The sequence below is a fragment of the Oncorhynchus kisutch genome, linkage group LG20, assembly GCF_002021735.2.
Source record: "Oncorhynchus kisutch isolate 150728-3 linkage group LG20, Okis_V2, whole genome shotgun sequence".
NCBI lineage: Eukaryota > Metazoa > Chordata > Actinopteri > Salmoniformes > Salmonidae > Oncorhynchus > Oncorhynchus kisutch.
Genome location: NC_034193.2, coordinates 5,921,042 through 5,931,984, shown reverse-complemented (window position 1 = coordinate 5,931,984; position 10,943 = coordinate 5,921,042).

Below are 10,943 nucleotides of genomic sequence, written 5' to 3'. Positions count from 1 at the left end.
ACAGACTGGTAGCAGAGAGCAGACAGATGGGCCTTTCTGACATTATAAGGCACGGGATCCCGTTCACAGAGCACTCAAATATCAGTCGGAACCGGTCCAGAACCACTCAATGTTTAGGGGACTTAACATCTAAGAGGGTAACATTGTATAAATAATAATTGAATAATGTCAGTCATAGGACTGGGAACTTACCCGCTAATTGTGTGTCCTGGGGTCTCTTTTTCATGGGCTGGTTGCTCCTCTGTCTGCTCCTTTTTCTGTCTTACTGGGGTAGCTTCCTCTGCTTGACCCAGTGGGGTAGGGGTCTCTGCCTGACCCAGTGGGGTAGGGGTCTCTGCCTGACACAGTGGGGTAGGGGTCTCTGCCTGACCCAGTGGGGTAGGTGTTTCTGCCTGACCCAGTGGGGTAGGGGTCTCTGCCGAACCCAGTAGTGTAGGAGTCTCTGCCTGACACAGTGGGGTAGGGGTCTCTGCCTGACCCAGTAGTGTAGGGGTCTCTGCCGGACCCAGTGGGCTAGGGGTCTCTGCCAAACCCAGTAGTGTAGGAGTCTCTGCCTGACCCTGTGGGGTAGGGGTCTCTGCCTGACCCAGTGGGGTAAGGGTCTCTGCCTGACCCAGTGGGCTAGGGGTCTCTGCCAAACCCAGTAGTGTAGGAGTCTCTGCCTGACACAGTGGGGTAGGAGTCTCTGCCTGATCCAGAGGGGTAGGGGTCTCTGCCTGATCCAGTAGGGTAGGGGTCTCTGCCTGATCCAGTAGGGTAGGGGTCTCTGCCTGACCCAGTAGGGTAGGGGTCTCTGCCGGACCCAGTAGGGTAGGGGTCTCTGCCGGATCCAGTAGGGTAGGGGTCTCTGCCAGACCCAGTAGGGTAGGGGTCTCTGCCGGACCCAGTAGGGTAGGGATCTCTAACGGACCCAGTAGGGTTGGGGTCTCTGCTGGACCCAGTAGGGTAGGGGTCTCTGTTGGACCCAGTAGGGTAGGGGTCTCTGCCGGACCCAGTGGTGTAGGGGTCTCTGCCTGACACGGTAGGGTAGGAGTCTCTGCCTGACACAGTAGGGTAGGGGTCTCTGCTGGACCCAGTGGGCTAGGGGTCTCTGCTGGACCCAGTGGGGTAGGGGTCTCTTCAGAGGGGGATTGGAACTCTGCCACAGGAGACACCAGAGGCTCCAAAGGCTGAAAGCTTCTGTAGAGAGGCAGAGGGTTGGGAATGAGAGAGAGGTACATTGAAGTCGTTAGCAAAGACGTATACACAGTGACAGGTAACAAATGTCCTGTCCGCTATCGTGTGTGTGTGTGTGCATTTACTGTATTCGTTGTTGTTTTTCCCCCTTTCCCTCTGTTTCAAAGCAACAGCTGTGTTCCACCAAGGGGGAGGGGGGAGGGGGGAGGGGGGAGGGGGGAGAATAGCTTCATTCTCTTCTCAAATGACAGGAGTGATGTCACTGCCGATGTCATCTCGTCAGATATAATAGTACTACAGTTCTCTCCACTGACCTCTGTTATAAAAGTCTACCACAGAGGATTTGCGTCCAAAATGTCATGGCTATTCGAGGAGTGCACCGCTTCTGACCAGAGTCATATGGGTCCACATTCCCTATCTAGTGCACTACTTTAGACCAGAGTCATATGGGTCCACATTCCCTATCTAGTGCACTACTTTAGACCAGAGTCATATGGGTCCACATTCCCTATCTAGTGCACTACTTTTGACCAGAGTCCTATGGGTCCATATTCCCTATCTAGTGCACTACTTTGTTCTCTGTCACAACTAATGTACATATTACTGTTCTCTGTCACAACTAATGTATGTTATTACTGTTCTCTGTGTCATAGGCAGCTAGAAATAGATTACGTTCGGGATTCTCTACACGCGTACCGATGAAGAAACATGGTGACAATTTGATGTTTTGTTGATACTCTACACTCTTCGCTATGAAGTATAGACTGTGTTCTTCCTCTGTGGAAGGTCACGGATGTGGAGAGAAATAGAGGAGAGAAATAGTTCAGACAGGCATGTTGATGCATTGTGGGATTGAAGAACACATGATTACTTAGGATGACCTTTCCTATATCCAATGTCACACAGTGATGTTCTACATGGTATTAGCCTGGAATCGAACCAGGGTCTGTAGTGACATCTCTAGCACTGAGATGCAGTGTCTTAGACCTCTGAACCAGGGTCTGTAGTGACACCTCTAGCACTGAGATGCAGTGCCTTAGACCGCTGAACCAGGGTCTGTAGTGACGCCTCTAGCACTGCAATGCAGTGTCTAAGACTACTGAACCAGGGTCTGTAGTGACGCCTCTACCACTGAGATGCAGTGCCTCAGACCTCTGAACTAGGGTCTGTAGTGACACCTCTAGCACTGAGATGCAGTACCTTATACCGCTGAACTAGGGTCTGTAGTGACGCCTCTAGCACTGAGCTGCAGTGCCTCAGACCACTGAACCAGGGTCTGTAGTGACGCCTCTAGCACTGAGATGCAGTGCCTCAGACCACTGAACCAGGGTCTGTAGTGACACCTCTAGCACTGAGATGCAGTGCCTTAGACCGCTGAACCAGGGTCTGTAGTGACGCCTCTACCACTGAGATGCAATGCCTTAGACCTCTGAACCAGGGTCTGTAGTGACATCTCTAGCACTGAGATGCAGTGCCTTAGACCGCTGAACCAGGGTCTGTAGTGACGCCTCTAGCACTGCGATGCAGTGTCTAAGACTACTGAACCAGGGTCTGTTGTGATGCCTCTACCACTGAGATGCAGTGCCTCAGACCACTGAACCAGGGTCTGTAGTGACATCTCTAGCACTGAGATGCAGTGCCTCAGACCTCTGAACCAGGGTCTGTAGTGACGCCTCTACCACTGAGATGTATGTACCTCAGACCACTGAACCAGGGTCTGTAGTGACACCTCTACCAAATCAAATCAAATCAAATCAAATGTATTTATAAAGCCCTTCGTACATCAGCTGATATCTCAAAGTGCTGTACAGAAACCCAGCCTAAAACCCCAAACAGCAAGCAATGCAGGTGTAGAAGCACGGTGGCTAGGAAAAACTCCCTAGAAAGGCCAATACCTAGGAAGAAACCTAGAGAGGAACCAGGCTATGTGGGGTGGCCAGTCCTCTTCTGGCTGTGCCGGGTGGAGATTATAACAGAACATGGCCAAGATGTTCAATGTTCATAAATGACCAGCATGGTCGAATAATAATAAGGCAGAACAGTACCACTGAGATACAGTACAGACCTCTGAGCAACTCAAGAGCTCTTCTCATCAAAGTTTCAGATACATAGTGTGGGTGGTGTTTCTGTAGTATGTAATGCAACTGAATGATCATGAACATTATGTGAGATGTTTTACCATCCCCTGTGTTCTAGTAGTATTTTGTAAAAGACACAAGGTTGTTTTTGTATTTCAAAATACGGTAACAAACAAACAAAAATGGCGGCCAACAACATCACAGAGATTGTGTGATGTATCGCTAGTTTGGTCATAACACATGAACAGGCTTGGTCTTGTCCTTTCTGAACCCATTCCAGAACCCAGAAACCACATTTCTGAATAAACCATTTATTCTATAGAGGGCTTAAAAGAGAGTTATGCGTCGTGATAACATGAATTTAATGAGCTGGAACTATATCTCCCTGACGACGCGGTTTCTCCCTGACAGCATGGCATCTCCCTGACGACGTGGTATCTCTTGCAGTGTGGTATCTCCCTGACAGTGTGGTATCTCCCTGACAGCGTGGTATCTACTTGCAGTGTGGTATCTCCCTGACAGCGTGGTATCTCCTGACAGCGTGGTATCTCCTGACAGCGTGGTATCTCCTGACAGCGTGGTATCTCCTTGCAGTGTGGTATCTCCCTGACAGCGTGGTATCTCCTTGCAGTGTGGTATCTCCCTGACAGCGTGGTATCTCCTTGCAGTGTGGTATCTCCCTCTAACAACGTTATCTCCCTGACGGCGCGATGTCTCCATGACGGCGTGTTGTAACAACAGAAAACAATGCAATAAACACAAACACTCACACACACACGCACACACACACACACACACACACACACACACACACACACACACACACACACACACACACACACACACACACACACACACATACACACACAGTCTGTGTACAGTGAGGAGTGCAATACCTGCGTTCTGTAGTTTTCTCAGAGGACTCCGCTGTGTTCTGTTGGTGGGACTGTGAGAGGGAGGCTGCATGAGATCTGAGAGCAGCCAACCAGTCTACCTCTGGTTCTGCCTGTTCTGGTTCTGCCTGGTTCTGCCAGACTGACATCTCTGTCTGTTCTGTGGTAGGACCAGTAACTGATATTTCAGTCTGTTCTGTGGCAGGACCAGTCTGTTCTGTGGTAGGACCAGTCTGTTCTGTGGCTGGACCAGTCTGTTCTGTGGCAGGACCAGTCTGTTCTGTGGCAGGACCAGTCTGTTCTGTGGCAGGACCAGTCTGTTCTGTGGCTGGACCAGTCTGTTCTGTGGCAGGACCAGTCTGTTCTGTGGCTGGACCAGTCTGTTCTGTGGCAGAACCAGTCTGTTCTGTGGCTGGACCAGTCTGTTCTGTGGCTGGACCAGTCTGTTCTGTGGCAGGACCAGTCTGTTCTGTGGCAGGACCAGTCTGTTCTGTGGCAGGACCAGTCTGTTCTGTGGCTGGACCAGTCTGTTCTGTGGCTGGACCAGTCTGTTCTGTGGCTGGACCAGTCTGTTCTGTGGCATCCTGTGGAACTGCATCTGCTAAGAGCCTCTGATTTTCCTCCTCCTTTTTCTTCTGCTTTTGTTTCCTCTCTTCCATCCTTTTTCCTAACGCTTTCATCCTCTTCTCTTTCTTCCTGTTCAAGGCCTCAATATCCTCCTCCGCGGCCTCTCTCTCTGAGTCAGCCAGTTGTACTACTGTGGGGCTTTGTGTGGTTGTTGTTGATATTGTTGTGCTGGAGGCCTTCTGGACCACACGAGGATCAGAATCGACAGTGAGACCAGGACTTTCTCGAGTATCACGAACGTTTCTGGTTTTTACCGCGTCATAAGCTGAACATGGTTCAACTGCCTTGTATTCTGCATCCTGTACAGAGGCTTTGACCTGAACAGGGTGAGTGTCAGCCACTACGACAGGAGTGTCCGTGACCTGGTCTGGGGTCAGTTTGACAGGGACAGTCACTTTGGTCTGGTGGTCTGAGGCGGGGTTAGGTTTGGCCCCCATGTCTGGATTATGTGGTATGACCTCCTCCTTGTGAACCCCATGCCCCTCGGTGCTGACTCTTCCCTGTGAAGAAGACGACGATGATGAGGCAGGAGATTCCAGCGGTGTGGTTTCATCTTGGTGTGAATCCGTTCCGATGGGGGCTGCAGTGTTCTCTGTTTCGCTGCGTTGCTCTTGACGAGTCGGTGTTATAACACCAGTTCTCTGACTCTTAGCCTCAACATTCTCCTCATCCGTCGCCGACAGACCTTTTGACTTGAGCTCTGAGCGGTTTGAATCCGACAGGACATCGACTTCTCCGGGCCCAGTGTTTTGGATTTCACCTGTCGTCTCTTCACTACCAACCACAGTCCCTGTGTTGCTGTCTCTCTCCTTATCCCCACTCCCCCAGTCTAAAAATAATCGATTGTGACTATGAGAAGGCATATTGACTCCTTCACGACTAAGGTCGAAGCTATGAAAAGGGATTCTGACTCCATAGTCCCTTACAGGAGAAGTCATTTTCCCCACTCCCTCCCCTGTGTCTGGACCTCTCTCTCCATCGATGACATCATAGTTGCAGTCACCTGACTTGCCGTTCTCTTCCTGACCGCCCAGGGTCTTCTCCGCTCCCTGTGTTACCCCCGGCAACAGTGTTGAAGCTGTGAGGGACTCGGTGCGTTTGTTGTTGTCTGATTCTCCTCCTCCATCACGTCTAACTAAACGACCACATGATAAGTCCTCTGAGGCAGTACTGGATCCTGGCCTTTCCTGCTGCTGTCCTTGTTCCTGTTGCCGAGCAAAACAGTTCAGACGAATCACTGAATCTGATTGGTTAAGGGCTGCATTTTCAGTCGAATTGGGTACAAAGGGGTCTCTAGTCTCTTCGCAGGGCTCCTGTGTCTTCACTGTTGCTGGCACCGGCAGCGTGGGGTAGAGACTTTGTTCTAACGCAGAGGGAGAGGATAAATAGCTACAGTCTCCACTGGAACAAAGCTCATCCTTAGAAGAGCCAAAAGGAGCCAGGCTGGGGTCAGATGAGGTCTTGTCCTCTCCTTTACCTGTTCTGACACTCTTTCTTCCTGTTTGCTCCACAGCGTTAACTGTTTGTGCACTCCCCATGTTGTCTCCCTGCACATCACCACCACGCCAATCTAAGAAGAAACGGTTATGAGAAGGCCTATTGGCTCCGATGTCTGTTATTTCACTCCTCTCATCTCTCTCCTCATGGAGAGCTACTATTTGTGATTCTGTCAGTGTTTGTGTCTGCTCCTGTTCCAAATGCTGATATCCGGTCTCTCTGATTGGCTCTCCTGCTTTCTTATCAGTCCCATTACTCTTCTGTTGTGTACTTGTCTGATTCCATTTTCCTTTCTGCTTGTCCTCCTCTATTTCCTGTTGTTTATCCACTGTTTGTTTTTCCTCTTGAGAGAGATTCTCATCCTCCTTTTTATGTTCTTCCTCTGTTTCCTTCCTCTCTGTTTCCTTCCCCTCTGTTTCCTTCCTCTCTGCTTCCTTCTTCTCTGTTTCCTTCCCCTCTGTTTCCTTCCTCTCTGTTCCTTCCCCTCTGTTTCCTTCCCCTCTGTTTCCTTCTCCTCTGTTTCCTTCCCCTCTGTTTCCTTCTCCTCTGTTTCCTTCTCCTCTGTTTCCTTCCTCTCTGTTTCCTTCCTCTCTGTTTCCTTCCTCTCTGTTTCCTTCCCCTCTGTTTCCTTCTTCTCTGTTTCCTTCCTCTCTGTTTCCTTCCCCTCTGTTTCCTTCCTCTCTGTTTCCTTCCTCTCTGTTTCCTTCCTCTCTGTTTCCTTCCCCTCTGTTTCCTTCTTCTCTGTTTCCTTCTTCTCTGTTTCCTTCCCCTCTGTTTCCTTCCCCTCTGTTTCCTTCCCCTCTGTTTCCTTCCCCTCTGTTCCCTTCCCCTCTGTTTCCTTCCCCTCTGTTTCCTTTCCCTCTGTTTCCTTCCTCTCTGTTTCCTTCCCCTCTGTTTCCTTCTCCTCTGTTTCCTTCTTCTCTGTTTCCTTCCTCTCTGTTTCCTTCCCCTCTGTTTCCTTCCCCTCTGTTTCCTTCCCCTCTGTTTCCTTCCTCTCTGTTTCCTTCCCCTCTGTTTCCTTCCACTCTGTTTCCTTCCCCTCTGTTTCCTTCCCCTCTGTTTCCTTCCCCTCTGTTTCCTTCCACTCTGTTTCCTTCCTCTCTGTTTCCTTCCCCTCTGTTTCCTTCTCCTCTGTTTCCTTCTCATCATTTTGTCTCCTTTCTTCCTTCCTTTCCTCTGTTCTCTTTTGTTTCATTTTGTCCCCATGTTTGTCCTCTGTGTTTACATTGAGAGGCTGGCTGCTTATTGGCTGCTCAGCACTGAGTGGTGGGCTGACATTTATGATGTCATCTTTAATGGACAAACCCACACCGATGACCTCATCATTAATGGATGCGGCGCCACTGAATAGATTAACCCTAAGAGGCTCTTCTACCTTGGGCTCAGGAATGGTGTTATCAGATCCAGCTGTTGATACTGTTGTGGTCTGAGGCTGAGAGGGTGATTTGGAGATGGGGATTTTTTCCGGAAGCTTCTCACTAACCTCCTCTTTAACCTTTTCAGCCAGTGATCCTTTGTCAACACTGCTGCCAGTCTCATGCACTTCCTCTTCCTCCCTGTGTCTCAGATAATCTCTATACTCTGAATCCAGTATTGCCGATGCTGCCTGTGTCACTTCCTGTATCACATGATCAGGGAGTGGTGTCATTTCCCCTGTCACATGATCAGGAAGTTCGATGATGTCATAGTGACTCAGCATGGGACCTGGGTGCTTCAGTATCACTATTGGCCCAATGCTATCAGATTGATCCCTCAGTATAGGAGAGCACAGGTCTAAGACTGTTACCTTTGGAATACTGGCCTCAGTCACTGTCTTAACTTCAACCTCAGCTCCAGCCACGGTCGTTGCCTCATCTTCAACCCCAGCTCCAGCCACGGTCGTTGCCTCATCTTCAACCCCAGCTCCAGCCACGGTCGTTGCCTCAAATTCAGCCTCAGCTCCAGCCACGGTCGTTACCTCAGCTCCAGCCACGATCGTTACCTCAGCTCCAGCCACGGTCGTTACCTCAGCTCCAGCCACGGTCGTTGCCTCAAATTCAGCCTCAGCTCCAGTCACGGTCGTTGCCTCATCTTCAGCCTTAGCCAAATCCAAAGAAGGGAAGTCTGTACTCTGAGGCCCCTCTCTACCCTTCATAGGATCTGAAGGGGATTGGTTAGGGACATTCATCTCTGGAATACGAAGCCCAGTCTCCAGCACAACTTCGGCCCCGGCTCCATCCTCAAGTCTGTCCCCAGCCATAGCGTAAGGCACAGAGGAAGGGCCTCTAGAACATTGTGGAGTCTGTGGCGGCCTCTCACTGGTCTCCATATGATCTGTGACAGGAAGGTCATGGTGAATTGATTGGTCTGATTGGTCTAATTGGCTTGTGGGCTGATCAGCCTGAATGGCGGGCTGGTCCTCATCCGGTTTTGTCTGCAGCATCGTAGTGACTACTACAGCCGTGGTGTTGTTCAAGTTCACATCTCCAGAGAGGTTTGATCTCGATCCACCGTCTGGCTGGATAGAGAGGGAACCTACACTGGGAACTGCACACAGACACTGGGTACTGCACACAGGCCCAGCAGAGGTGAAGGCATCTTCAAAAAAAAACTGGAAAACAGATTCACTGGATGTGGTGGTGAGATGCTTCTGAGCAGGGGATGGTGTGAGGGATGGAGAAGAAGAAGGAGGAAGTTTGAAATCCACCTGTTCTGAGTCTGGCACTGGGACTGGGTCTGGGTCTGGGTCAGCTGCATTAAGAGTAGATATAGGAGCGGAGTCCTGACGTCTTTTACTATTGTCTTCGACTACTAATGCTCCAGAATCTCCACGTGCGATCTCTGGAAGCCCTGTCCTAGCTAACAGGCACGATTCTACTTTTCGTCTATCTTGTCCATACTTATTCTCTCCCTCCTTCTCTCCTTCCTCTGACCCCTTCCCAGACTCTGACCCCTTCCCAGAGTCTGACCCCTTCCCAGACTCTGACACCTTCCCAGACTCTGAACCCTTCCCAGACTCTGACCCCTTCCCAGACTCTGACACCTTCCCAGAGTCTTTGACATCTCTTCCTGGTTGGGACTTCCGCTGAGGCTCCTCCTGGAAGTCAAGTGTGTTCAGTGTTGGAAGAGCATCTCCAGCTAGAGCTGCTTGTGGTGGGCTTACGGCTGGTGGTGGTGGGATCTCTGGCTTCTTGGAGCTGAGGAAGTCATGGGAGGTGAAACTGGATTCAGTCACTGGGTGGTGAAGGTTCTCGTGTATCTTCAGTGGAGGCAGGGAGGCACAGTCCAGTCCAGTAGCTGGTTGGGAGACAAAGACATCGTTGAGGCCTATAGAAGAGCTATCATCAGCTTTCACCGTATCTTTGAAAAATAGTTTCCTGTTGTCCCTTACATTGCCAATCCGAGCCAGCTGGAACACCTCAACTCCAGCCATGGTGGGGGCTTCCACTACACCACTGCCAAAGCCTTGAGACTGAGGCTGTCCTGACCTGAGGAGTGTAGCTTCACTCTCGGTGCTGGTGTGGTCGATACGGACCGGTTGATCGTAGCTCACAACTGTAGCCGAGCTCTGCTGTGTCTGAAAAACCAGCGGAGGCTGAGGAGAGATAAAAGAGAAGGCAGATGGAGGATCCTTCCCTGTCTCTCTCCCGGTGTCTGAGAGGAAGGCTTCTCTTATTTCTCCTGGGACTGGATCCTCCTTTCTCTCCCGGCTCTGTTTGAGACAAACCCTGTCCTCAGTCTCTGTGCCTCCCTTTGTGTTTCTTCTGGAGCCCTGTGACTGTGTCTCAGAGTGGTCTTTAAGACCTAGTCCTGTGGGCACCCTTCCTCCTTTCTCCTCTAGTTCTGGACTCAGGCTGTGTTTGAAATGAGACGACTCTGTACCTCTGTTCTCTTCTGACTTCAGACCGTGTTCGAGACAAAGTTCGTCGTCTCCTGACTCCTTGGTCTCTGTGCCCCTCTTTGTGTTGTTGCTGTCCCGGGTCTCCTCGTGCTCAGCAGAGTGAAAGGGAGGGAGGAGAGATGAAAGGAGAGCTAAATCTCTGTTTTCTGTCTGCCGGAAGGGCTGAGAGACAGAGAGACTGCCTTGTTCTTGTTTACCAGAGGTGCTGAGCTGAGAGTGAAGAGATGAGAAAGCTGAATCTCTGTTGCCCTGTTGCTGTACTGGTGGAAAGAGAGAGAGACAGACCTGATCAGCAGAGATGATGATGCTGCTGCTGGCAGATGTGAAGGTGGTCGAGGAGGCTGCGATGAGCTCAGCCCCCAAGCAGCACTGCGACGATGGTAATGAGTCGACAGGAACAGGAGTGGTGGTAGAGTCAGGGGGCTGACACGTCTCACTCTCAGCTGATGACACCCTGCTAGCTGTGGGGCCCGTCGCTGTCAGATGGCTCAATGAAACCTGCTCTCTGGCAGCAGCTTCTCCTCCTCTCCCTCCTCTCTGTTCTCCGCCTTCCTTTCCTCCTCCTCCTCCTCTTTTTCCCTCCTCTCCCTCCTTTCCCCCTCTCTCCAATCCGGTGGCAGTAGCAGTGTTGTTGTCTTCCTGGCAGTGACGTCCCGTGATTTCCCAGAGGGGAAAAGGAGAGGTATCAGATACGTTGTGGACTTCTGTCCGGTGTCCAGACTCTTTCTCTTTCTCCCCCTTCTTCTCTCTCTCCGTGGCTGGAGAGAGTGTGCTGGTCCCTGGGGTGCCGCT